We start from the raw sequence: 27,005 nt of genomic DNA, 5'->3' as shown, positions 1-27,005 counted from the left end.
CAGCGAGATGATGACACATCAACAAGAGAGACAAGGGGAGAGTCAAGGTGAAGCGCAGCAGAAACCAGGAACTGAGGTGGCACAATTGACAGGAACCTCTCTCCACATCAGGGTGTATCCCAGTGAATCCTAGAGGAGAGAAAATGAGAAGAGAAGACAACACAGACAGTAAAAACAGGAGGGCAGGAGGAGGAGAAGGGGGAAAAATAAATCTTAAAAGAAAAAAAGATGTAACTGCGAGGCGGAGGTGGCTCAGTGATTGGGCTCCTATCTACCAAATGGGAGGTCCTGGGTTTGATTCCTGGGGACTCCTGGTGAAGGCAAGCTGGCTGCCGAGAGCTGATGGCCCATGCTGCCACTGAAAGCAGACAAAGAGTGCAAACAACACTGTGGGGGTAAATAAATTAATGAAGTAAAATAAATAAATCTTAAATTTAAAAAAAGACAACTGATCATGTATCAATTTAACCTGACCCTAACAAAAACAATCTTGCAAGCTGAAAATGAATATAAAGTTCATATGAAAAATAAACAAGCAAAAGAAGCCTCAAACATAAGAAAAGATATTCACTTTCACACCTCATTCATAGGAGAAATGGAAATGTATACTGTACTGAGATACTCTTACTCTCATATCATATTGGCAGAGGTCAACAACACCTTCTGTTGGAGAGGCTTATGGAACTATATACTCTCTTGTACTATGTCAATGTAATGCCAAATGTAATTGCCCACTTCCCAGAGGGCAATTTGGCAGTGTCTAACACAATTACAAAGACATTTACCTTTGACCCAATCATCCCACTGCTGAGAATTTATCCTAAAGATCTACTTACTGATGTATGAAATGATAAATGCAAAAGGTTATTAATTGCAGCTTTATTTCAATAAGTAAATGATTAAACAGACTATGGTACATCCATGCAATAGAATATAATGCAGCTGTAAACAAAAATATAAAAAGAAATAAGCAAACTCTGGAACATATTGGGAAAGAATTAAAATTGTTGGGTTTTTGTTTGTTTTGTATTATTTTGTTAGATTTAATGTTGACTTTAGCCTTTCTTGGAGTTAATTAGTCATCTATACAGAATTTAAACTTTCTTTAAAGTGTTTGCCTATTCTAAGGCAGTGCACCAGACTTTCTACCAGAAGGTGAAATAAAGCAAAAAAGAAAAATTTAGAGTTAAGGCAAAACACAAGACAACTAGCCAGATATCATAAAGCTCTAACAAGCTGAAGAGGTATAGTAGCACCATCTATTCATTGGAAGAGTTTTTATATCATCCATAAAATTTGACTTCTTTTTTTCCCTTAAACTTTTAGTTTTTAAATAATTTCAAACTTACAGGATAGTTGCAAAAATAATACAAAACCCATAGAATTCCAATTTACTGAACGCTGGGCTGCTTTTTGTTTTGCTTTTAACAGCACATGCTGTTAGATAGTAACTATTCACAGAAGCATGAGTTTAGGGAAAATATCTGCAGTCATTACATCTGAGAAACAACACGGATGCTGCCAATTCAGTGACTCAGAATTAAATCCTTCCTTCTCATTCAGTACAAGTCCATAGATGTTCTTTCCCAATTCTCAGACATGATTTTGCTCCTTTGCTTGTTTGTTAATTGGTTGATGCATGTAAATACCTTTCTTGCGAGGGTTCAGGTCTTTGACATGTTAACTTTGTGTGCATTGGGTGACTTTTAGAGCCCTGCTGCCAGAACTGCTTCCATCTATTGGTAAATGCAAACATTGTTGATTTTCATTTGTGGCTTTCCTTACTGTTGTTGTTTCATATTCTTTTCCTTGCTCTTGGACAATGTTTCTTAAACTCAGCAGTCTATAAAAATGTGGAAGGTCCTGGGCCCACGGGGGCCACCGTTGTCATTGCTCCATCTGGAAACAGACAATTCCTCTGTCTCTGTAACAGAATTTGCTGGTAGGCTTGGGACCTGCATCATCCACACAGCTGCTCCCAGTTGAGGTCTTGCTTCCCCAGAGGCTCTGGGTTCAGATGGCCTTGGGTCCCTTCGCCTCCCACAGAACCGAGAGCCCTTTCTACTGGAAACAACTTCGCAGTAATTCCAGAATATACTGTTAAGTGAGAAAAGCAAGATGCACTGGCCTGGTCCCTTTCAGCACCCTCCAGACTTTGCTGCACAGTACTACAATTTTACAGCCCTGAAGTGTCTACTCTTTTTGCCCCTGCCTTAATAAATCCCATTATGGAAACCAGAAACTTTATAAAGGGAAAGAGTTTGAATACTTAGAGTGTAATTTTGTGCATCAACTATGTTTTAAAAATAGTTAGAGTATTCAGAAAGAAGTCCAGTGAAGTTAATTACTGGTAAATTATGCATAAGCAGTAATTCTATTGCCCATACAGTATTTTTGTGAAGCATTTGTGACATTAGAAAAGACAAGCTGTATCTTTTGATGAAATGATTCATTGTAAATCACAAAATGAATGAAAATAAATTCATTGTCCTTAAATGAAAGGCAGGTTATTTAATTATTAAATGCAATGTAAAAAGTTTCTGCTATGAGATGTATTCACCAAAGGCAATGAATGTCTCATGATGATTGAGGAGGTTGTTGTTATGGGGGAAGGAGTGGGGTGAGAGGGGTGGGGGGTATAGGGGGACCTCATATTTTTTGAATGTAACATTAAAAAAAAATAAAGACAGAAAAAGTTTCTGCTATGAAAATTTTATTGTTAACTAGTTAAGTTTATGGGACTATGTCTTCATATACTTTCAACTGATGAAGTATAAAAAAGTGGTGTACAAAGTTAGTTAGAAATAATAATGATGCTCTAGGAAGAGAAATCAATTACTGAAAATATTTAACAAAGATAGAAGAGTTAACATTTAACTTTATCATAATTCACTTCTGTTGACATCATATACACTCTAACAGGCTTAGGTTCAATAAAGCTTGTGAGTGTTGACTTCCCCAAAAGTTGTTTACTGAAGCTATCATAACCTACTTAATATTATGGTGATAAGCCATGTGAAATTAACCTTCAGATAATGTGACTGTATGAAGGTTTGAATTATTTTTGTTTACAAGAATAAAACAATGTTTTTTGATGCCTTAGTAAAGTGCTTGTAGGAAATGAAACCTGGTAAATATCTTTTTTCCCCTGGCATAATCAGTAGTTTGCCTGACATCTAAGTTTTGCAGCTTGTAGCCAAAAGCAAATTAAAGGCATAATTTAATAATGCTGTTGTTACTTAGAATTTTTGGAATACAAGCCTCCTTTAAAAATCAAGAGGGTTCTAACATATTTTCAGAAGTACATCAACTTCTTTCAGGTCATGAAGTTAGTATTACACTAAATTAGAAGGAAATGGTCCTTGGGTGACCTAAAAGAATTAATGTAATCCCAAAGAGTACTAATGGCCTCTTCATATAACATAGGAGAGAGAGTCATCCTATCTGAGTGTGAAAATAGGTATAAATCCAGGAAAGAAGGTTTAGTGAATTCTAGATAAGTAGGATGCTGTTATTTGATTCCTTTTTGTGGTAAAAATCTAATTTAGTGTGAAGAAAAGAAATTTCACATGAAGGCATTTAGCCATCAAAAAGAAAATCACCTGCTCACACACAAAACTCCCATAGACTTGTCCCAATTCCCCCTCATCCACATTTTGTGAGTGTTATAGAAGATATCAAATCTTGTCAAATTAGACAAATGGCAAAAAACAAAAAAATTTTAAAAAACTTTTCATGTGAACTCTACAGAATTCTACATATTCACCTTTCTCCATTCATGTCCCCATATTGGAAAGAGCCTTGCCAATGCTGTTTTGTATTATACTGTTGTGAATGACAACGTTAAATGCTTCTGTTGTGGCATTGATGCTGATAACTGGCTACAGCTTTATTCAGAATCTGGTTTCAGTTACTAGTCTGGGATCCATCTCTAAAAATACTCTAAGAAAACCATTTTTCACATTCATTTTCTCTCACTTTGGAACACAGGCTCATTCAGGCATTCTTATTCCACCCTTCCCCAAATCAGTAAAAGATTTCGCTCCCTTGAAGACTTACCCATACAACTGTGTAATGAGTACTGGAAAGGCCAGCTTTCTTACTTATCATATGTGGCCGTTAACCTTTTGGTCTCCATGAGAATTGGCAAGAGCTGACTTTTATTATTTAGGACCCAGAGATAGGGTTACCCGCTCTGCCTGTGGTGGGAAACTGATTAACTGGGAACCAAAGGATGTTGCTCTGTCAGAACACCAGAAACATTTTCTTAACTGTCCGTTTTTGGAAAATTCTCTCATAACACTGAAGTTTAGCATTTCAAACTCGAGCATGCAGACACATGCTGCAAGACTGAGAACATTTATGTATTGGCCATCTAGTGTTCCAGTTCAGCCTGAGCAGCTTTCAAGTACTGGTTTTATTATGCAGGTCACAATGCTGATGCCAAATGCTTCTATTGCAATGGTGACTTAAAATGTTGGGAATGGGTAGAATATGCCAAGTGGTATCCAAGGTGTGAGTTCTTGATATGCGTGAAAGGGCAGGCGTTTGTTGATGAGATTCAAGCTAGATATCCTTATCTTTTTTTTTTTAATATTTATTTGTTTATTTCTCTCCCCTTCTCCCCCTTCCCCCATTGTCTGTTCTCTATTTGCTGCGTCTTCTTGTCAGCTTCTGTTGTCGTCAGTGGCAGGGGAATCTGTGTTTCTTCGTTGCATCATATTGTTGTGTCACCTCTCTGTGTGTGCGGCACCATTCCTGGGCAGGTTGCATTTTCTTTCGCGCTGGGCAGCTCTCTTTACGGGGCGCACTCCTTGCGCGTGGGGCTCCCCTATGTGGGGGACACCCCTGCGTGGCAGGGCACTCCTTGTGCACATCAGCACTGTGCATGGCCCAGCTGCACACGGGTCAAGGAGGCCCGGGGTTTGAACCATGGACCTCCCATGTGGTAGGCAGACGCCCTAACCACTGGGCCAAGTCCGCCACCTAGATATCCTTATCTTGATCAGCTATTGTCAACTTCATACACTCCTGGAAATGAAAATGCCTAGCCACCAATTGTTCATCCTGGACCTTTAGAAAGTTCTTCAGAAAATTACATCACGATGTAGTTAAAGCTGCCTTAGGGGAGGATTGTGGGAACATGGCCAATGGGGTAGACAGATAAAGCTTAGATCTTACTAAAACAACTGAGAGGGAGTCTGGGGCTGCCTTGGTGATCTGCTTTGGGGTACAGCAGACCAGGACACTCCTTCACAACTAGCAGGGGAGTCAGGGACAGAGAGGAGAAAGCTGAAACAGCCAACTGAGTTATTGATTCTCCTTTGGGAAGGGCTCTCCTCCCCCATCCCTGAGATATCAGGCTACGGTAAAACTCCTAGCAATGGAAATAAGAGAACAGACTTCTTCCTCCCTTCTAGCTCCTCAAGAGATATATAGAGCAGGAGAAGGAGGGTGCTCTGGGTCATTTAGGAGGATGCTAGAAAGAAAAGGAAGCCAGTGAAAATTTTTGAGTTTCTCCTGCCTGTGACTGGAAGAGGCATTCATACCCCACCCTCAGGACAAACAGCCTAAGTGGAGCTGCAGGCTTCCTCCTCCAAAGGAGTGTGGCCTCAACCTCCCTGGGAGGAGGAGGGGTCTGAAAGGATAGAAAGTAGTCTCTTTGCAGTTATTTTAGCTAGCTGAGCCCCTCTTGGGTGGACGTGACAGGGAAAGGGGAAGCTGCCATGCCTAGCTGCCTAGGTAAAAAGTCATCAGAAAGGACTCAGAGATAACAGGGAGGGAATAGGGGCTGATAGGTTTCTGAAAAGCCCTGCTAACCTAAGAAGTCACATTACTTCAGTGGAAGAGCTCCAGCCTAGCATATACAAGGTCCCTGGTTTGATCCCTGGCTCCTCTCTGAGAAGCAATACAAGGTTATCAAGCATCCAGTGAAACTGTATAACATATCCTCTTTGTATTAGCTTTTATGGGATCTCTTATTAAAAAAAAAAAAAAAGAAGTTTACTTTCCTTATTTTACTCACTAAAACCTGGCTTAAAACCTGCAGAGGACAGGCTTTAAGGTGATTTTTTTTTTTTTAAGATTTATTTTTTATTTCTCTCTCCTCTCCCCCCCCCCCCCCAGCCCCCCGTTGTCTGCTCTCTGTGTCCATTCGCTGTGTGTTCTTCTGTGACTGCTTCTATCCTGATCAGCGGCCCTGGGAATCTATGTTTCTTTTTGTTGCATCATCTTGTTGTGTCAGCTCTCTGTGTGTGCAGCACCATTCTTGGGCAGGCTGCACTTTCTTTCACGCTGGGCAGCTCTCCTTATGGGGCACACTCCTTGCATGTGGGGCTTCCCTACGTGGGGGACACTCCTGCATGGCACGGCACTCCTTGCGTGCATCAGCACTGCATGTGGGCTGGCTCCTCACTGGTCAAGGAGGCCCAGGGTTTGAACCACGGACCTCCCATGTGGTAAGCAGATGCCCTATCCATTGGGCCAAGTCTGCTTCCTCTGTGGGGTGATTGATGGTTGAATAGTAACACTCTGAGAAGATCACTAGGGGAAAGTCTATTTTTCTATGTTTATCTCGGCTTTTTGATCCATTTCCTGCCTTCTTCCACTTTTTCCTTAAAAACAAAACAAAGAACAAAAAACAAAAACAAGTAGCTCCTGTCTCAATTTCTTGTTGTTGTATCCTTCCTTCCTTTGTCTCTGTTTGCATATTAGTTTTTTCTCTCTTTTGTTTCCTGATTTTCTCTACCTAGGCTATAGCTTTTCCCTCCTTCATCCTTGTATTTTCTGTTTTCTGTTCTTTCATTATACCTCTTTGGGCTTGGTCTTCAATTTTTAAAAAATTCATTTCTCTCTCTCTCCTACTTTCTCTATGTTTTAGTTTCTCTTTTTTTTTACTTTTTTCTCTTTCCTTCCCTCTTCTACTTTTTCTTTTCCCCTCTTCTCATCATTCTGGGCTTTTAATTCATTCTGTATTTTTCTCCATTCTGTTTCATGTTTCATTGTTTCTATTCTATTTTTCTAATCTTATTCTTCTGTACTTCTTACTCTGGTTAATTATTCAATAACCTACAGCTTGTATGGTCACTCTCCTACCTTTTAATCTTATCACTACTATTACTTGTTGTCTCTTTCCGTCTCTTCCTATCAAAGACAACAGCAAGGAAACAGAATAAGAGGAACTAAGTGTCAAAGTGAAACTTTACCACACTTAAAAACAACAAAATAAAATCATAGAGCAGAGAATGAAGCTAATCAACTGAATTAACACACCAAGATAAACAGGTGACTAGATACCAAAAAAAAAAAAAAAAAAAAAAAAATCCAAGCCATACTAAGAAATAGGAAAACATAGCCCAATTGTCCAATGAACAAACTAAAAACCAAGAGGAGATACAGAACATGGAACAACTAATGAGAGCTGTCCAAACAAATACCATGAGTCAACTTAATGAAGTGAAGGAAGAGATTAAGGATATTAAGTAGACACTGGGAAAAAATTGTAAACATACTTAAAAAGATAATGGATATGATGATGATGAATGACACAATCCAAGAAATCTAAAATACAATGGAAGCACACAAGAGCAGACTTGAAAAGGCAGAGGAAAGAATTAATGATGTGGAAGACAGTATGTCTGAAATCAAACAGAGAATAGATCGATTAGAAAGATAGAAAAAAACCCAGCAGGTACTCAGGGACTTAAATGACAACATGAAACACACAAACATATGCATTATAGGCATTCCAGAAAGAGAAGAGAAGGGAAAGGGGACAGCAGGAGTGTTGGAGGAAACAATGGTTGAAAACATCCCTACTCAATTGAAGGAGATGGGTGTACATACATTGAAGGGATGGGTGCACCCCAAACAGTATAAATCCCAATAGGCTTACTCCAAGACATAAACTTGTCAAATTGTCCAATGCTCAAGACAAAGAGACAATATTGAAAGCAGCAAGAGAAAAGAGAAACATCACACGAAAGGGAAGCTCAATAAGATTAAGTGCTGATTTCTCATCTGAAACAGTAGAGGCAAGAAGGCAGCACTGAAAGAAAAAAAAAAACGTCCAGCCAAGAATTCTCTATCCAGCAAAACTGGCATTAAAAAATGAGGGATTGTTCAAAATATTCACAGACAAACAGAATCTAAGAGAGTATGTTAATAAGAAAACTGCACTTCAATGACTACTAAAGGGAGTTTTGCAGGTTGAAAGGAAAAAACAGGAGAGAGAGAGTTGGCGGACAGTGTAAGGACAACTAAAAAGACAAAAAGAGTAATAAAAACAATATATGACATACATAAACCCAAATAAAATATGACTTATCTAAGTAATTCCATGACAATAATAACATAGAATGTTAATGGACTAAACTCATCAATCAAGAGACACAGACTGGCAGAATGGATAAGGAAACAGGACACATCAATACACTGTCTACAAGAAACTCACCTTAGACCCAGGGATTCAAGAAGGCTGAAAGTGAATGGTTGGAAAACAAACAATAAGCAAAAAAGGGCAGTAATGGCTATACTAATATCAGACAAAATAGATTTTAAATGCAAAACTATTATAAGAGACGAAGAAGGTCACTATATATTAATAAAAGGGGTAATCTTTCAAGATAAAGAACCATCATAAACATTTATGCACCTAACCAGGGCATCTCAAAATACATGAAGTAAACACTGGAAAAACTAACTAGAGAAATAGATGACTCCACACTTTAATATTCCATTATCACTAATAGAGCATCTCAACAGAGAATCAATAAAGAAAAAAAGACTTCGAATAATACATGAGAGGAGCTGGACCTAACAGACATATACAGAACACTACACCCAAATACAGCAGGATATGCATTCTTCTCAAGTACACATGGATCAGTCTCCAAAATAGGCCAAATGCTAGACTACAGAACAACTCTCAGTGAATTCAGAAATATTGAAATTATACAAAGTAATTTCTCTGACCACAATGGAATGAAGTTGGAAATCAGTAAGGACCAGAGAACCAGATTAGCACAAAGATATGGAAGTTAAACAATACACTCCTATATAAACAGTTGGTCAAGGAGGAAATCACAAAAGAAATCAGTAACTACCTTGAAACGAATGAAAATGACAACATAACATATCAAAACCTATGGGACTCAGCAGAAATGGTATTGAGAGGGAAATTCATAGCCATAAATGCATATATTTAAAAAAAGAAGCTAAAATCAAAGGCCTAATGGCACACCTGAGGAAATTAGAAAAAGAACAACAAACTAACCCCAAAGGAAGTAGAAAGAAGGAAATAACAAATATAAGATTAGAACTAAATGAAATAGAAAATAAGAGAGCAGTAGAAAAAATAAATACCAAAATCTGGTTCTTTGAGAAGATCAGTAAAACTGACAAACCCCTAGCTAGGCTAAAAAAGAAAAAGAGAGAAGATGCAAATACACAAAATAATGAGGAAGGGGATATTACAGAAATCCCCACAGAAATAAAGAGTATCATAAGAGGATACTTTGAAAACTTATATGACAACAAGATGGATAATTTAGAGGAAATGGACAAATTCTGAGAAATACACAAGCAGCCTACATTGACAAAAGAAACTCAACAGACAAATCCCAAGTAGTGAGATAGAATCAGTCATCAAAAACCTTCCAAATAAGAAGAGCCCAGGACCTGACCCCTTCACAGGTGAATTCTAACAGACATTCTAGAAAGAACTAACACCAATCCTGCTTAAACTCTTCCAAAAAATAGAAGTGGAAGAAACATAGCCTAACTCATTCTATGGTGCCAATATCACCCTAATACTAAAGCCAAACAAAGACACCACAAGAAAGGAAAACTATAGAACATCTCCCTAGTGAACCTAGATGCTAAAATCCTCAAAAAAATACTTGCTAATCATATTCAATAACACATCAAATGAATTATACACCATAACCAAGTGAGTTTCATTCCTGGTATGCAAGGATGGTTCAATATAAGAAAATCAGTCAATGTCATACACCATATAACCAGACTGAAAGAAAAAAATCATGTAATCATCTCTACAGATGCAGAAAAAACATTCAACAAAATACAGCACCCTTTCCTGATAAAAACACTACAAAAGATAGGGATAGAAGGAAACTTCCTCAACACAATAAAGGGTATATATGAAAAACCCACAGCAAACATTATATACAATGGTGAAATCCTAAAAGCTTTCCCTCTAAGATCCAGAACTAGACAAGGATGCCCACTATCACTACTCATATTTAACATTGTATTAGTAGTACTTGCTCGAGCGTTTAGGCAAGAAAAAGTTATAAAAGGCACTCAAATTGGAAAGGAAGAAATAAAAACTTCACTATTTGCAAATGACATGATCCTATATGTAGAAAGCCCTGAGAAATCTACAATAAAGCTTCTAAAACTTATAAATTGGAAAAACTAACTATGAAATTTATTTGGAAGGGCAAAAGGACCCAAATAGCCAAAGACATACTGAAAAAGAAAAATGAAATTGGAGGAATCACACTACCTGACTTTAAAACATACTACAAAGCTACAGTGGTCAAAACTGCATGGTTTTGGCACAAGGCTAGATATACTGACCAATGGAACCAAATCAATAGTTCTGATATAGATTCTCACATATACAGTCATCTGATAGTTGACAAGGCAACCAATCCCACTCAACTGGAAGAGAATGGCCTCTTCAACAATGGTGCTTGGAGAACTGAATATCCATATCCAAAAGAATGAGAGAGGAACACCATCTCATACATTATACAAAAATTAATTCAAGATGGATCAAAGATCTAAATATAAGAGTCAAGACCATAAAGACCTTGGAAGATAATATAGGGAAGCATCTACAGGACCTTGTAATAGGAAATGATTTCATGAGATTCATACTCAAAGTATGAGCAATGAAAGAAAAATACACAAATGGGATCTCCTCAAAATTAAAAACATTTGCACCTCAAAGGAGTTTGTCAAGAAAGTAAAAAGGCAGCCTACTCAATGGGAAAAAATATTTGGTAGCCATATATCTGATGGGAGTCTATTATCTATCATATATAAAGAAATCCTACACCTCAAAAATAAAAAGGCAAACAACTCACTTAAAAAAAAAAAAAAAGGCAAATGATTTGAATAGACACTTCTCCAAAGAAGAAATACTAATGGCTAAAAAGCACATGAAAAGATGCTCAACATCACTAGCTATTAGGGAAATGCAAATCAAAATTACCATGAGATGCCATCTTACACCCATTAAACTGGCAGCTATTAAAAAAAACAAAGGACTACAAGTGTGGAGAGGGTATGGAAGAATGGAAACCCTCATCTATTGCTGGTGGGAATGTAGAATATGTAGAATGGTGCAGACATTGTGGAGGACAGTTTGGCAGCTCCTCAGAAAACTAACTATAGATCTGCCATATGATCCAGCAATTCCACTGCTGGGTATATACCCAGAATAATTGAAAGCAAGGACATGGACAGATATATATGCGCACTAATGTTTATAGTGGCATTATTCACTATTGCCAAAAGTTGGAATCAATCCCAATGCCCATTGACTGATGAATGGATTAAGAGACTGTGGGTATACGGGAAACGGACTTTGGCCCAGTGGTTAGGGCGTCCGTCTACCACATGGGAGGCCCGCGGTTCAAGCCCCCGGCCTCCTTGACCCGTGTGGAGCTGGCCCATGCGCAGTGCTGATGCGCGCAAGGAGTGCCCTGCTACACAGGGTGTCCCCCGCGTAGAGCCCCACGCGCAAGGAGTGCACCCATAAGGAGAGCCGCCCAGCGCGAAGGAGGGAGCAGCCTGCCGAGGAATGGCCCACACTTCCCGTGCCGCTGACGACAACAGAAGCGGACAAAGAAACAAGACGCAGCGAAAAGACACAGAAAACAGACAACCGGGGGAGGGGAGGGGAATTTAATAAAATAAAAATAAATCTTAAAAAAAAAAAAGAGAGACTGTAGGTATATAAATACAAGGGAATATTACTCAGCTGTAGGAAGGAATATAGTACTAACACACAGGATAATATGGATGAACTTTGAGGACCTTATGTTGAGTGAAGCAAGCCAGGCATTGAAGGACAAATATTACTGATATAAATTAAGCAAACTGAGCAGACTCAGAGCTAGAGTTTGAAAAATAGGTTTACAGGAAATAGAAAGGGAGAAGAAGTTTGTGAGCCAACGCCCATATGAGCAAAATCTATGACAAGGTGGAAGAGTGTAGTTGTGCAGTGAAGGGACATGGCAGAGGTATAGTGATAATATTGGGTTGGGTGTTACAGGTTTGACAGGGGGTGGGGTTGGGACGGTGACTTGGATGGATCATGGAACTGGGGGGAGGGTTGGGGGAGAAAGCATGAACACTGGGGATTAGCAGGTATGTGGTTGAAATCACGATGTTGGGATGCTCATTTGGCAATATGACAAGGAAAGTTACTGGTTTAGGGTGTTGGATGGGGTGCATTTGGGCCAGGGCGCACATAGGGCAGGCTTCTAGGGAATGTGTGAGTGATCATTTTGGCATAGTGTTTTTCATCAGTGGGTAGAGACCCACATAATGAGTGGGAAGTTGTTTGACCCTCATCCTAGGGAGGCCCACTCTCTTCTCAAAGAGAGTCACTTGAGAGCATTGACAGTGCCTAATAGGGGAGGACAGACCAGTATGTCAAGTCCTCAGTGAAGATGCAAGTAGCTATGAGTCTTGTTCTTCAAGGAGTGGAGCCTAGTGGTCGTCATGCACCTGATGGGGAGGGGGAGGAGGAATAAAATAGATGGAACAGGGGGCATTTTGGGGGTGATGGAAGTATTCTACCTGATCTTGCAATGATGGATACAGGCCACATTAAATTTTATCAGATTTTATAAAAGAATAATATATGGTCCAAAATGTAAACCGTAATGTTAACCATTGACCATGGTACTTAGTAACTATGTTTCAATATTTATGCATCCATTGTAACAAATGTACCATCTACACGTTAAATGTTATTGATGGGGGAAAGGGGAAAAGTGGGAGGATGTTGGGTATATGGAATCCCCTGTATTCTGTATGTGACTCTACTGTGACTTAAAACTTCTTAAAGAAAAAATGAAAAGAAAAAAAAAAGTAAGACACTGGGGGAATAAATGGAAGAAAATGTCATTGTATGTATAGGACAACAGTCTTACAGTGATGAAAGGTGAAATGTCCAAAAAAAGGTTTTTTTCTTTAAATATTTTTCATTATTTTTTAATATCCCAAATTTTTAAAAATATTATTTTATTTTTACTTTTTATTATTTTTTTCTGTATGTTACTTCTTGGCAATATGACAAGGAAAGTTACTGGTTTAGGGTGTTAGATGGCATTATTATTTTATTTTCTTATTAATTGTATGTGGCTATTTTACTGGCTTCATTTTTGAAGAGATTTTAGATCACAGGGGGTTATAACTCTGGCAGGGGAGGATCATTGGTGTGGGGTGTCAGTGAGGGAGGATACATGGGAGGAAGTTCACCTGGGTATACATACAAGGCATATAGATGTTCATGGGGCATTGTCATGGTCAGTGAAATTCAGACAATGACCAAAAGAATATCAAATTTCCATACAGGGGAGCTCTTCCATATTCTCTAATGGAACAACAAGAATGTCCAAGTACAGGGACAATGACTGGTGAAGGAGAATGGTCCACTGAAAGACCCTTGATATTGATGACTATGTTTATGAGCTTTTACTCTTGAAATTGAAACTTAGCCTAGTGACACAGGGTGCCTAAGAGTTACCTACTGGGAGCCTCCTTGTTGCTCAAATGTGAACTCTCTCTAAACCAAACTCAGCATATAAAAACAGTAATTTCCCCCTAGCACGGGACATGATTCCCAGGGATGAGTCCCCCTGGCACCAAGGGATTGCTGCTAAGTACCAACAAGCAATGCTTCTGGGAAAAAAAAAAAAAAAGATGACCAAAAAGAAGAAAAACTAAAGAAAAATGAGTTTGTATGGCTAAGAAACATAAAAGTAAGTTGGGAGGCCATCCCAGAAGTAGTGCTTATTATGCACATCTCAACAGGATCTCTTCAGACAGGCAAAGTAGATACTACTCCAAATGGCGAAACTCCTCAGGGATATGGAGACATCCAGTCACTATAGTCAGGGCAGTGATCTCAAGAAATTGGCTCCTTGCTAGTGGGCTCTAATCTGGTATTTATGCTCCCCAGTGTGACAGAGTTAGACTCAGCAGTGGTTGGTAGGTGTACATCCAAGAGACTTAAATCTTTGGCTGCTCATGTGCCAGCTGAGCCCTGAATCTCCTTGGAGTTGCAACACCTACTCTTCAGTTCAACGGACTCACCCAGGACAGCTACTGGGGAGGAGATAATGGACAAACAACCTACCAAGGAACCAAGAGTGCCAACAACTGCAAGCAAGAGAGTGCCATCCATCAGATGTATGGGATCCAAGCCTCCCTCAATGGTGGAGTGGGCATCACCATCCCAGAGTCCTCAGGACTGGGAAACAAACTGTGGGCTAAAACTTACTAGTATTCTATTACAGACCACTTGTGATTCTAGCGATGAAAGAAATATCATTGTTGTGAAGGCAGTGACCCATAGATGTTCTGGGGTTAGGGAGAGGGAAAAACAGGTATAATTGGGGGGCATTTTCAGGACTTGGGAATCATCTGAATGACATTGTGATGACAGATACAGGCCATTGTATATCTGGCCATAACCTACAGAGTCGAATGGGAGAGAGTGTAAACTACAATGTAAACTATAATCCATGCTTAGTGGCATTTCTCCAAAGTGTGTTTATCAATTGCAATAAATATACCACACTGATGAAAGATGTTACTAATGTGGGAAAATGTGGGAGATGTGGGGAGCAGGACATATGAGAATCCTCTATATATTCTCTGTAAAACTTATGTAATCAAGGAATCTTTTTCTTTTTAAAGTGAAACAAAAAAAAGCTGTCTTGGAAATGGGCTTCGGTAGAAGCCAGGTAAAACAGACAGTTCAGAGTAAACCCCAACAACTGTAGAAAATTATTAAAAGTTAGTGATATTGTGTCAGCACTTTTTTTTAAGGAGGTACTGGGGATTGAACTCAGGACTTCATACATGGGATGCAGGCATTCAACCATTGCACTTCATCTGCTCCCCTCAGCACTTCTTCACACACACTACCCCCCCCCCCCGCCCCGCCACCAGATGGCTCCCTCATTTGTTTGCTCACTGTTTTTGCTCATTGTCTGTTTTTTCTTTAGGAGGCACTGGGAATTGAATGAACCTAGGACCTCCTAGGAGGGAGGTGGGCACTCAACAGCTTGAGCCACATTTACTCCCCCCCTCAGCACTTCTTAATGCCAAAGGTAGAAAAAGAGAAGAGGAAGAGGAAAGACAAATTGAAGATGAACTGCACCAGAAGATTTTTAATTAATTTGGAAGCATAGAATGGTTCTCTTTCAACAGTTTTTTTTTTGTTGTTGTTGTTTTAATTGTCTTTTTTTAAAGTTAATAGATCACACAAAATTTTTCAACAATTGAACTGTGTGCTTCCTACCCTGGATAATCTTTTCACAGCCAATGTAATTAGTAAACAAGAACTTGATATGATTAAACAATACAAACAGACCTTTATAAGCAAGAGAACTAATTGATACTACTTTAGTTCAAGGAAGTGCTGCAGCCAATATCTTCAAAATTGTGTAAAAGAAATTGACTCTACATCATGTAAGAGCTTATTTGTGGAAAAGAATATGAAACATATTCCAACAGAGGATGTTTCAGGTTTGTCACTGAAGAACAACTGCAGAGGTTGCAAAAAGAAAGGACTTGTAAAATGTATCTGGACAAAGTTTCTATTCTATCATTCCTTCTGATCACCTGATAGTATGCCTAGAGTGTCCCACTTCTCTAAGAAAATGCTCTATTCATAGAGGTATCATAAAAGAAAAATAGGCTATATATTAGTCCATGTAGAAAAGTCCTTAAAATATATGGAGCAATCTGAAGAAGGAATTATTGGTTCTTTAATTAGTAATATTTGTCTTCTGCTCTGCTTTCACACTAGTAACATTGTTTCCAAAAACAAAGTATCATATATCATATTTAATCTTAATCCATTTATTTGCAAGGGAAGATTTATGTTTGACAGGCTATATTAGTGTATTTTCATGAATTTATAAGGAATTAAAGAGTGATCAAGTTCTATGATGTATAATTTCAGGAGTTACTGTGTTTGGTATTCTTTCTGGAAGCTTTGAGTACTCCACAGGTATGTAGTTAAAAAGACATAGAAGCCTGGTGAGCAGTTATAGCTCAGTGGTTGAGCACCTGCTTCTCTTGTATAAAGTCCTGGGTCCAATTCCCAGTTCCTCCTTCAAAAAAAAAACAACCTGCAACTCTGGAGCTTTTCAGTGTTATGATGCCAAATTCTCCTTGATGCTTTTCATTTGTGTTGTAAAATAGGGATTTTTCTCTTGCTGGTAAACATGTTTTTCTCAGTTTATGAGAGACATACTAATAAAGTGCTTCAAAAAAAATAATAACATCAAATATTAGTAATATTTGTACTAATAGTAGTAATAATTTTCTCTTCTGATTTAAAAAGTAATTTCCATATGTATTTGTAGAGATATAAGAATTAAATGGAGATAATGCACATAAGTACACACCTGTTACGTTGTAAACACTCAAATACTCCCTTTTGAATAAAAATTGAATTCATAGGAAAAAAACAAGATGCAGAAGGATGAATATAAGTTTTGTAAAATAAAGGAGTTGAAAATAAGAGTAATACATATGTTTATATTTACATGAAGAAATGCCAAATGATATACAAGAAGCTTTTAAGGGTTTTGGGTGGAAATGGAGTAGATGAGGAAAAGTAGACCAAGATTTCTCAATGTGTACTATTTTATATATTTTGCATTTCTGAATCTTTTAAATGAACTACCCATTCATTAAATAAATAAAATTTGCAAAATAAAATGTAGGAGTCATCCAATTGAATGTATATAGCAGTTAAAAGAATTAACTCAATCTATATGTGTGAACAAGTGTAAATCTCAAAAACAAAGTGAGGCGAAAAAAGCAATTTAAAGAGAGATATAAACAGTGGGATACCATTTATACAAAAAGAAATTTAAAGGTAGCCAAATCATTGTATGTCATGGAAGCAAATCTATGTAGTAAATGTTTAAAATCATGAACTCAAAGGACCACACAAAATTCATGGTGGTGGCTGTCCCTGGAGATGAAGAGAAGCCGATGGAATTAGAGAAGAAAGCAAAGGGTATGTAGTTATCTGGGGATATGCTGAGAGTTTTTGAGCAAGCTAATAACATTATCTGAACTGTCCTGGGAAGACTGATTTTATAGCTCACAACAAGCTAAGTTAAGTGAGGAGAAAGCTGAAAGAAGAGCACCAATTAAGAAGCTACTGGCAATAATGTAGATGAGAAATAATGAAGGGCTGCACTAAAATGAAAATAAGGAAGTTGGAAAGGAGAGGAGAGAAGATTGTGGTAGGCAAAATAACATCCGCATCCCTGGAACCTGTGGATATGTTAGGTTACATGGAAAGGGACATGACAATTACAGGTAGAAATAAGGCTTCTAATCAGCTGACCTTAAAATAGAATGCTTGCCTTCATCACTTGGGTTGGCCAGTGTAATCACAACAGCTCTGAAATGGGGAAGAGGGAGGCAGAGAAGTCAGAAGCAGAGAGATGACAAAGACTAGACTTGGCGTTGCTGGACTTAAAGCTGGAAAAGGTAAGAAAATGAATTCCTTAGAGCCTCCAAAAGGGACTCAGCCCATCCTGCCAATACCTTGATTTTAACCCAGTAAGACCTGTTTCAGAATCTGATGCCCCAGAACAGAGAAGAATAGATTTTTTGTTGTTTTCAGCCTCTAAGTGTGTGTTAAGTTGTTACAGTAGTGATTGGAAATAAATATATGACAAAGACATTTTATAGGTAAAGCAAAATTCTGGAAGTCTTATCAGATGTCTTGGTATTGAGGTCCAGCAGGAGAATAAAGTGTGCATCTGGGTTTGGGAGAAGAGACTGTGATTAAAAAGAGAAAACAGACACTCTAGAAGTTTATGTGATGTTGACAAAACAAATATAAAAATAGAGAAGGCAAAGAAAGAAGCAGGGGAAACATGCACATTTGGAGCCAAGAGGAGACAGGAGATTCATCAATACACAAAAGTGATCAGAGAGGTAATCAGGTAATCAAAATCATGCCACATCAAAAGCCAAGGGAAAAAAAATTTTAGGAGGGAAGGAGAAGGAAGTAGGCAGGAGGTAGTTTTTTTTTTTTCCTCTTAATTTCTTTATTTTTTATTAGAGAAGTTTTATTAGGTTTACAGCAAAACCATGCATAAAATAGAGTTCCCCTAAAGCACCCTATTAACACATTGCGTTAGTGTGGTACAATTGTTACACTTCATGAAGGAACACTTTAATAATTGTGCTATTAACTATAGTCCATGGTGGTTTTCAACTTGCCCTACACATTAGAATCACCTTGGTAGCTCAAAAAAAAGGCAAAAAAATGGAATCCAGGCTCCATCCCAGACCATTAAATCGGAATAGAGTGAGGACCAAAGCTCAGGTAATTTTCATGTGCACTTAGGCTCGAGACTGAGTGGTGCAATTGTGGGAAGGGGCTTTCCCTGTTGCCCCTGCACTGGCTCTAGGACCTCAGCTGAAAACCAGAGGGGGGAGCTCTCCCACGAGTGGGGCCACACACCCAGTATCTTCGGCGGTGGCCGTGGAGGTGCAGTGTTGGTGGCGAGAGGCTTTTCTCGCCCTGAAGCCAAGAGAGGGGAAGTTCCAGAAGAACGACGTGTAAAGATTGGGTGCCTGCAATAGGAGAAGAGCAACATCATATTCCCGGCTCTCAGATGCTTAGGCAAGAGCCTACTGGTCTGTGCTTGTGCTACCTGCGCAGGCTTTCCACTCCGGGAAGCCAAGAATTGCTTGGAAAGTTGGAGGTGGGTGGGGGTGGTAGGGGTGGTATGTCAATGTCTTTCTCTTTTCAAACGTCATGTCTTCCGGGAAAGCCTTCCGTAGTCCCGGTGTGGACTAGCTTCCCTTGATACCTGTTCTCCTGGTACTGTTTTTCTTTGGAGCATTTATGGTTTATCTCACTGTGATTTTGTCCATTTCTTCTTCTAGACTAGACTGTTAGCTTCACAAGGGTGGTGATCTTTAAAATCTCATCCATTGTCTCTCGACCCAGCACAAATCAAGCATTGGCTAAATTTTATTAGATAAAAAAAGAAAAAAAATTTACTGGGTAAAAGAATGAATTAGAGAAAGGGAGAACTTTTGTTTTGACAAATTTTAATTAAATATAAAAGCACCACTCTATATAATATAAACATTAGAAGTACTGGCTATGCACAGAATGTTCATGTTGCTTTCATTTTAAAGGTAGGATTTCAAGTTATTTTTATTGTCTTCTTTGTAATTTATAAAATTTCTACAAAGATGTTAAGTTCTTTGCTAATCAGAAGCAAGAAAATGACACTGTAGAATAACTGGGCTGGAGTGCCCTTGTGTAGTGTTTCAGGTCTGGGGTCAGAAAGAACTGGGCTGGCAGCCAGCTTCCGCCGCTGAGCACCTGGGGCGAGGTGTTACTCGCTGACTGTCACCTGTGAAGTGTGAGTGCTCTGAGGTTTAAATGCCAAAACACACGAAGAGCCCGAAACTGATCGGCTCCTCTCTAAGCGTCAACTATTATTGCTTTCGGGGGAAAGACCTCTTATCTTTGGCCCTGTAATGTATTTCTACTAGAAATGTGTGCAAATGCATTAAGTCGTCGTTCATATTTAAACGCTTCACTTTTTGCTTGAAAACGTACAATAATTTAACGTGTAACCAGCAGAGGGCAGCGTATCCCATTTCTTTACAGCAGCGGGGCCCGCATGCCACCGTGTCCTCGCAGAACATTTCTTGTTAAAGAATCTGTTTTAGGCGTCCGAGTTAAAAGACCTCTTCGAGTTTAACTCAACTCCTTTAATTTACATATACGGAAACTAGAGATGAGGTGAAAACAAAGGACACAGTCTGTTCGTTTGCTGAAAAAAGGAAGGGGGATGGGTGTAGAATAAACACAGTGAATTCAGACTATACCCACAATATCGCTCTTTACCCAAGTGAACTAGTAACACAAGGTAGAAAGCATTTTCTATTCTCAAATGGAAATCTCAGTTCGGGGAGTGAAGAACCTCTCTGCCAGTTTGCAAAGTAAACGGCTGATGGAAATACAGAGCTGCCCCACTGTGCCCCTGTTTTGGTACCCGCCAGTTGATGGAGGCATTGCCTGGGTCCTCACCATTTCTCTATTTTACAGACTAGGAAGCAAAGGCCCAGAGAAGAAAGTGTCCTCAGAAAGTGAGGAGAAGGAATTCAGATCCAGGCCATCTATTTGTCCCTTTGTTCATTCACTGAAAACAAATATTTATTATAAAGTTTCTGTTATGCGCCAATGAGTTGCTAAGGGCTGGAAAGAAATGCATTAGCTGCACTGGAATTCACCCCCCAAAGGTCAGTCTCTGTCCTTGGTGTCTGAACTGCAGGACACAAATCCCTCCTTTCCACCAGGCTCGCGCAGGCGCACGCAGCCGGTACCCAGCGAACTGGTTCCACCCGGCAGCCGCACACCGAAGGCCGTAGAGACAGCTAGATTGCAAAGAGGGTTTTACTATGTTGGTCAAACGGTAACGCTTAGAGCTACTTTTTAAATGTCTAAGGATTGACTTAGACAGTTGTAGTCTCTCTTGCTCCAGGAAGCCCTTAGAGGCTGTAAAATGACTGCCCATCCACGAAGTCTTTGTGTTTTCAATAATAGACCTTTTTCCAAATGCCCAGGAAAAGCTGGGTCCACACGGCCCCCGCGGGACCACTAGATGGCAATAGCAGCACATGTTTCTGGATTCTGACTGGTAAATCAATGGGGAAGAGGCTTTCAGGATTAGTTGGTCCACTTCCGCCCATTTTACAGATGGCAAACTGAGTATTTACCTGTGATTTAATATTTACAGGAAAATTTTCCTTATGGGTACATTAAGCAACTGTTTTAAATGTTTAGTATAAATGTGGTGTTTTTTTTGGGTGGGGGGGATTCAGCAGCACAAAAGAACAGGTATGAGGTTAAAAGTAAGTTTCCCTGGCATCCCAATTCTTAATTCACTCCAGTCTCCTTTCCAGAGGCCCACTGTTAGCAGGTTCTTGAATAACTATCCAAATCTAGATTTAAACACACACACACACTTGGCTGGAGGGCGTTTGTAATATGCAAAACTGTTCTCCTTGTGTGTACTGATCAGAAGGTTATAATGTGGGCATGCAGTAGAAAATACTATGAACAAAAGTAGGTGAGCTGTGGACCCCAAGAAAATGGCTCCCTCACCCTCCCATCCTCCCCTAGAAAAGGGGCTTGGGTGGGGTGGGGTTGGAAAACCATGAAGTGGTTTCCAAACTCTGGAGTGGCTTTATTTTTCCCATTTCTCTGTTGGTTTAACAGCTTAAAGCTCTGCCAGCGGCACCCAACAATATCGATCTGGGTAAATCCTGCCTTCTGAAGCTCTCCCTCCTGTAATTAAATTACTGTAAATACAATTAGAAGGTCCCCCTAGGTGGTCTGTGTGACACCAGCCCTGGAGGAATTGTCTTGAGCTTTGCGAACCACAAGTAAAGAGCAAAATCGTGGAATCCCCTTAATCTTTGGGGGCCAGCCCTTTGAAGATTTGTGGCCCTGAAGTGACAAGCAGTCGGGTTTAGGCAGCACAAGTGGTACTCTCGGGAGACTTCTTTTTTCCCCCAGCCATCACTGCCCTTCAGAGTCAGTGTGTGGGCTCCGGCCTGCTTCCTGCCCCGCCCCCACGCCCCTTCCCAGGCCTCTGCCAGGGATTTGCAGATCCTGCTTCCAGCTGGAAAAGGAGTCTGGGGTGGTTCGTACTTTGCATCCGAAACTTTTTGCATCGTGTTGGGAGCTGTTGCTATGTGGTCCCATGTGTTGCTCAACAAGCTTAAACTTTGCATAGCCCGTGCTAAACTAATTTGCGTCAATTTGTCTACATCACGCCAACAATCGCTCCGAGAGTCCTGAATAGCACATACAAGGCTGCCTGATAAAGGGCTCGGAGCAGATGCCACCGGCCCTTCTGCGGGCCTCGGCTGGCGCTAGTTCTTCACCATGGTTTCTTCATATCCTAGTGACAGTGTTAGTTTTTCCACTGTGGGGTTAAAACTTTTTTTTTTTTTTAATTTAACCAAGAACAGTGCCTATAACTGGCACTCCAAATGCCTTTTTTTTTTTTAAGAAAGATGTGGCAGAATTCTAGCCCTAGTGTTTCCTAACAACTTTTTTTGTTGCAAATTTTGGAAAAAGTGTGTGGAATTAACCTTTTTAAAAGTGTGTATGCTACTGTGGCAAGAAGCTTTTGTAATTCTGTCACTATGGTGGACTAAAATGATCAGCCTAAAAACAGCTCACTTTTTGTGGAACAATATATTTTGTAAATAAAAATAATAAACATTAATGACTAAGGGCAGCCAAAGCAATGAGACGACCAAAGTCGTTTGTGATATGTGAACTCTAGGAAATAACCTCCATTTAGGAGAAGTTTCCCTTTCTTAAATAGGGGCATTTTAGGAACGGCACCAGAGATCCAGGGGAAGCTAATGGAATCTCAGAGGGAAATCCCACGCACCCCAGGGCTATTCACCTCTTGGTGGATTTTGTCATTCTCTAATTCTTCTCCCAGCTTTTCCCCATTTATTTCGTGATCTAAGTTACCCTGAAAACATTGATAAGTCCCCAAATGGTTGCACTTAAGTATTCTGGCAATGTGTCTAGATAGGCGGAACTGATGAGAATTTTATTGAATTCCACAAATGATGAGGGCCTGCTATGAGGCTGGCACCCTTCTGGGCACTAGGGATTCATCAGCAAAGGAGATAGACACGCCTCTGCTGCTGTGGTGCCTGGGAAACAGAAACGCAACAAAGCAGTAAGCGCATAACGTAACAGGAACAGGCATGTGCCTCTGAAGGTGTCACAGAGGAGATGACGTTTGAACGGAGACTCCCTGGAGGGAACAAGTCATGTGACTTCCAGGGGATAAAGTGGCCCAGGCAGAGGGGACAGAGTGGGCAAGAGTCCCTGAGGTGGACATGGCTTTGTCTGCTTATGGCAAAGAGGCCAGTGCAGCTGGAGAGAGGGAGCAAGGGGGTGCGAGTGTAGGAGGTGAAGTTCCAAGAGAACAAAGAGGAATGGTGTGATGGTGGGAAACGCCACCATTCAGTGTCAGGCTGGATCTGAAATGCGGCAACCTGGTTCTTGGTCTCTCAATTTAGAGCTGATCGAAGCTAACAGGCATATGATGAGATGCTCATAATCATTGTCATTTTAAAAATGCAGGGAAGCGGACTTGGCCCAGTGGTTAGGGCGTCCGCCTACCACATGGGAGGTCCGTGATTCAAACGCCGGGCCTCCTTGACCCGTGTGGAGCTGGCCCATGCGCAGTGCTGATGCGCACAAGGAGTGCCCTGCCACGCAGGGGTGTCCCCCGCGTAGGGGAGCCCCACGCGCAAGGAGTGCTCCCCGTGAGGAGAGCCGCCCAGAGTGAAAGAAAGTGCAGCCTGCCCAGGAATGGCGCCGCATGCACGGAGAGCTGACATAGCAAGATGACACAACAAAAAGTGACACAGATTCCTGGTGCCACTGATAAGGATAGAAGCGGACACAGAAGAACACACAGTGAATGGACACAGAGAGCAGACAACTGGGGGGGGGAGGAGAAAGAAATGAAAAATAAATCTTTAAGAAAATAAAAAATAAAAATGCAAATTTGAACAACAGTGAGATGTAACTTTTCTACCGGTAACCTGGCAAGACTCAGAAAGCTAAATCATGTCAAAGGTTAGGGGAGCTCGGCTCACTCAGTCCCCACGCAGAGGGAGGCCAAAGTCTGGCCCCGCAGCGCAGGGTCTCCCCGCTCCCTCCCTCCCCACTCCCGTGGACTGCCTGCACTGGCACTGCCAGGAGGCTGAGCCCACGGCCCTGGCCTGGGCGCGGAACTCTCCCCGCAGTGGCCGCAGGGTGGTTCACGTCACTTTCCAGGGGCCCATTCTACAGGGAAGAGCATGTACGGTACAGGAGGTGTTGAGTGTGTCTCCAGGGAACTTTGAAATGTAGAAAACCCTATGACATCCCTAAGGCAACTGAATCCTTATTTTCATTGATATAAGAAAAAAACCTTAAAAGCCTATATAAATTTGCATTGGACGTGAAAAAAATCTTAATACGCTTAATAGATTGGGCCAAAATACCCAATGCATTTAACATGACAGCTCATGTCAGAGAACACCCTGTGGTCAGACATCAAGTGGAAGTACTTCTCATACGACCTGTCGTTTTCTTAACAGAATTGAAAAAAATCACTTCTTATGGCTCGACAAAAGAATTTATACAAGTTCATAAAAAAGCGTTGAGAATCAAATAATAGAATGGTTTCTTATGAAAGAAAAGTGACAACCAATTAAAAATAACTCATTTGCTTGATAAAATTAAAAATATGGTTAATATAAAAAAAAAAGGTTAGTGGACACGTAGGGGCAGAGGAGCCCTCGTGCCCAGCTGGTCGGATGGTAGGCAGGTACAGCCCATCTAAAGAACAACCTAGAATTATTTAGGCAAGTTCAATAGCTAAGATACTGTATGCCCTGCTCTTAGTATTCACATATTCTGTGGAAATTCTGTTGCGGGAAAAAAGCCTGTTGCTTTGGAGTTTAAAAACAGGAGTTGGCCATTTGGAAGAACCATATTGCAGGAATGAGAGCAGGATGTGCTCACCAGCCTGGTTCCTTATCACAGCAGCACTGAGCGAGCGTGGCTTCTGACTCCCTCTGCCCGCCGGGCTGGCCACCGACCACCACCTCCTCCCTGGAGTCTGGCCAGGGTCTACACTGACAGCTGCTCTGGGAGCCCTGAAGGACCTTCTCACAAGTCAGGGACCACTAAGCCTCCACCTCCAGGAGCCACGGCCAAAGCTTTCAGGTAACACAGCCAGGGCAGGGGCAAGGGCACAAACGGGGGCCCACAGACCATATATGAATATGTAACACTTACGTATCAGACAAACAGTTGCATAGGCTCTCTCCTCCTATCTTGACAAATTTACCTTCATGACATCCTGGAAGGCAAAGCATGAACTTGGAACTCTTTAGATTCCCCGGAGCACAGGAGAACCTGTTCCCAGTCTGCAGGCTGCCCTCTGGCCTCCCCACCCCAGCCTGAGGGGCTGTGCTTGCCTGGGACACCCAGTTTACAAGTCCAAGCTTCGACCCTATTTCCTTCCTGCTCCCTCCAATGAACAGCTGCCCCTTGGCAACCCCTCAGGCCTAGGGGCACCATCTTTTTTTGGAAGCACAGACCTTGGAAGAGGCCAGCAGACACGCTGTAGGTGACCTTGAAATTCTGGGGTCCAGAGTTGCTTGGGACAGAAGGTAAGTGGGGGCTGGGCAGTGAGGGCCTTCGATGCCATGCTAAGAAATGGAGACTTACTCTTCAAGCAGTGGGAAACTGTGATGAGTTAAAGCAGATCTTTATGATAATAAATGAGAGGTAATAGAAATTAGAACCACTTTGAGACAAGTAAAAATCAAACTGCACAAAATACAAAAAGATCACTTACTAGGTATGGAGCATTGGGCAGTTCTACTTAACCTCTCTGAACCTTAGTTTCCCCATTTACAAAATAGGTCATACCACCATCTCTTGCCTTCTCCTTGGGCCCCCTTCCCTGAGATACAACAATATTGAACTTAGGTCAGTTAATAACCATACAATGGCCTTGAAGCATTCAAGTGAAAGAAAGAGTTGCACTTCTATAAATTTAAATCAAAAGCCAGAAATAACTAAGCTTAGCAAGGTAGGCATGTCAAAAGCCAAGATAGGCCAAAGTCTAGGCCTCCTGCACCAAACAGTTGGGTAGTGAAGTGTAGTTAGGAAACAAAAAGTGCCACTCTACTGAACACACGAATGATAAGACAGTGAAACCATTTTATGATGATATGGAGAAAGTTTTAGTGGTCTTCACAGAAGACCAAACCAGTCTGGAATAGCCAAAGCCTATTCCAGAGCAAGGCCTCAACTCTCTTCAACTGTATGAAGGTTGAGAGAGGTGAGGAAGCTGCAGAAGAAAAGTTGGAAGATAACAAAGGTTGTTTCTTGAGGCTTAAGGACAGAAGCTGTCTCCATAACCTAAAAATGGTGAAGCAGCAAATGCTGATGTAGAAGCTGCAGCAAGTTATCCAGAAGATCTAGCTAAGATCATTGATGAAGGTCGCTGCACTAAACAGATTCTCAGTGTAGACAAAACAACCTTAGAAGAAGATGCCATCTAGGACTTTCATAGCTAGAGAGAAGTCAATGCCTGGTATGTTAGCCGGCCATTTTTCTAGTGCAAAGTACCAGAAATCTGTTGGGTTTTATAAAGAATATTTATTTGGGGTAAAACTTATAGTTCCCAGGCCCTAAACAGTCCAACTCAAGGTTGCTTTCTCACCCAAGTCAGTTGCTACATGTTAAAGCAAGATGGGTGCTGATCTCTGCGAGGGTTCAGGCTGGCATAGGGCTTGTTTCTTTCTGGGTCTTCTCAGCTGCTCTGGTGCCTTCTCAAGATTAGCTCTAAACTTTCAGGCAAATGGCTCATCTCTTTTTCTGGGGCCACAGTATCAAAACTGACAGTGTTATCTTATCTGTATCTAAAGAGCTCTCTTGGGAAGTGGATGTGGCTAAAGAGATTGGCCTCCTGCCTACAACAGGGGAGGTCCCTGGTTCAGTTCCTGGTGCCTCCTAAAGAAGATAATACGCTGGCACAACAGGCAGGCACAGCAGGCTGATGAAGCAAGAGATACTAGAAGAAAAACATAATGAGAAACACAACAAAGCAGGGAACGGAGTTGGTGCA

The 27,005-nt window shown here is 40.8% G+C and overlaps 2 pseudogenes; both read left to right on the top strand.

The window, feature by feature from the left end:
* The first annotated feature begins 3,700 nt into the window (after nucleotides 1-3,700).
* On the top strand, nucleotides 3,701-5,111 carry LOC139440108 (baculoviral IAP repeat-containing protein 2 pseudogene; annotated as a pseudogene).
* Nucleotides 5,112-15,292: 10,181 nt separating this feature from the next.
* Nucleotides 15,293-27,005, top strand: part of LOC101444380 (baculoviral IAP repeat-containing protein 2-like) — a 45,437-nt pseudogene continuing 33,724 nt past the window's right edge.

The sequence above is a fragment of the Dasypus novemcinctus genome, chromosome 12 (assembly GCF_030445035.2).
Source record: "Dasypus novemcinctus isolate mDasNov1 chromosome 12, mDasNov1.1.hap2, whole genome shotgun sequence".
Lineage (NCBI taxonomy): Eukaryota > Metazoa > Chordata > Mammalia > Cingulata > Dasypodidae > Dasypus > Dasypus novemcinctus.
This window is presented reverse-complemented; position numbering and strand designations above follow the sequence as displayed.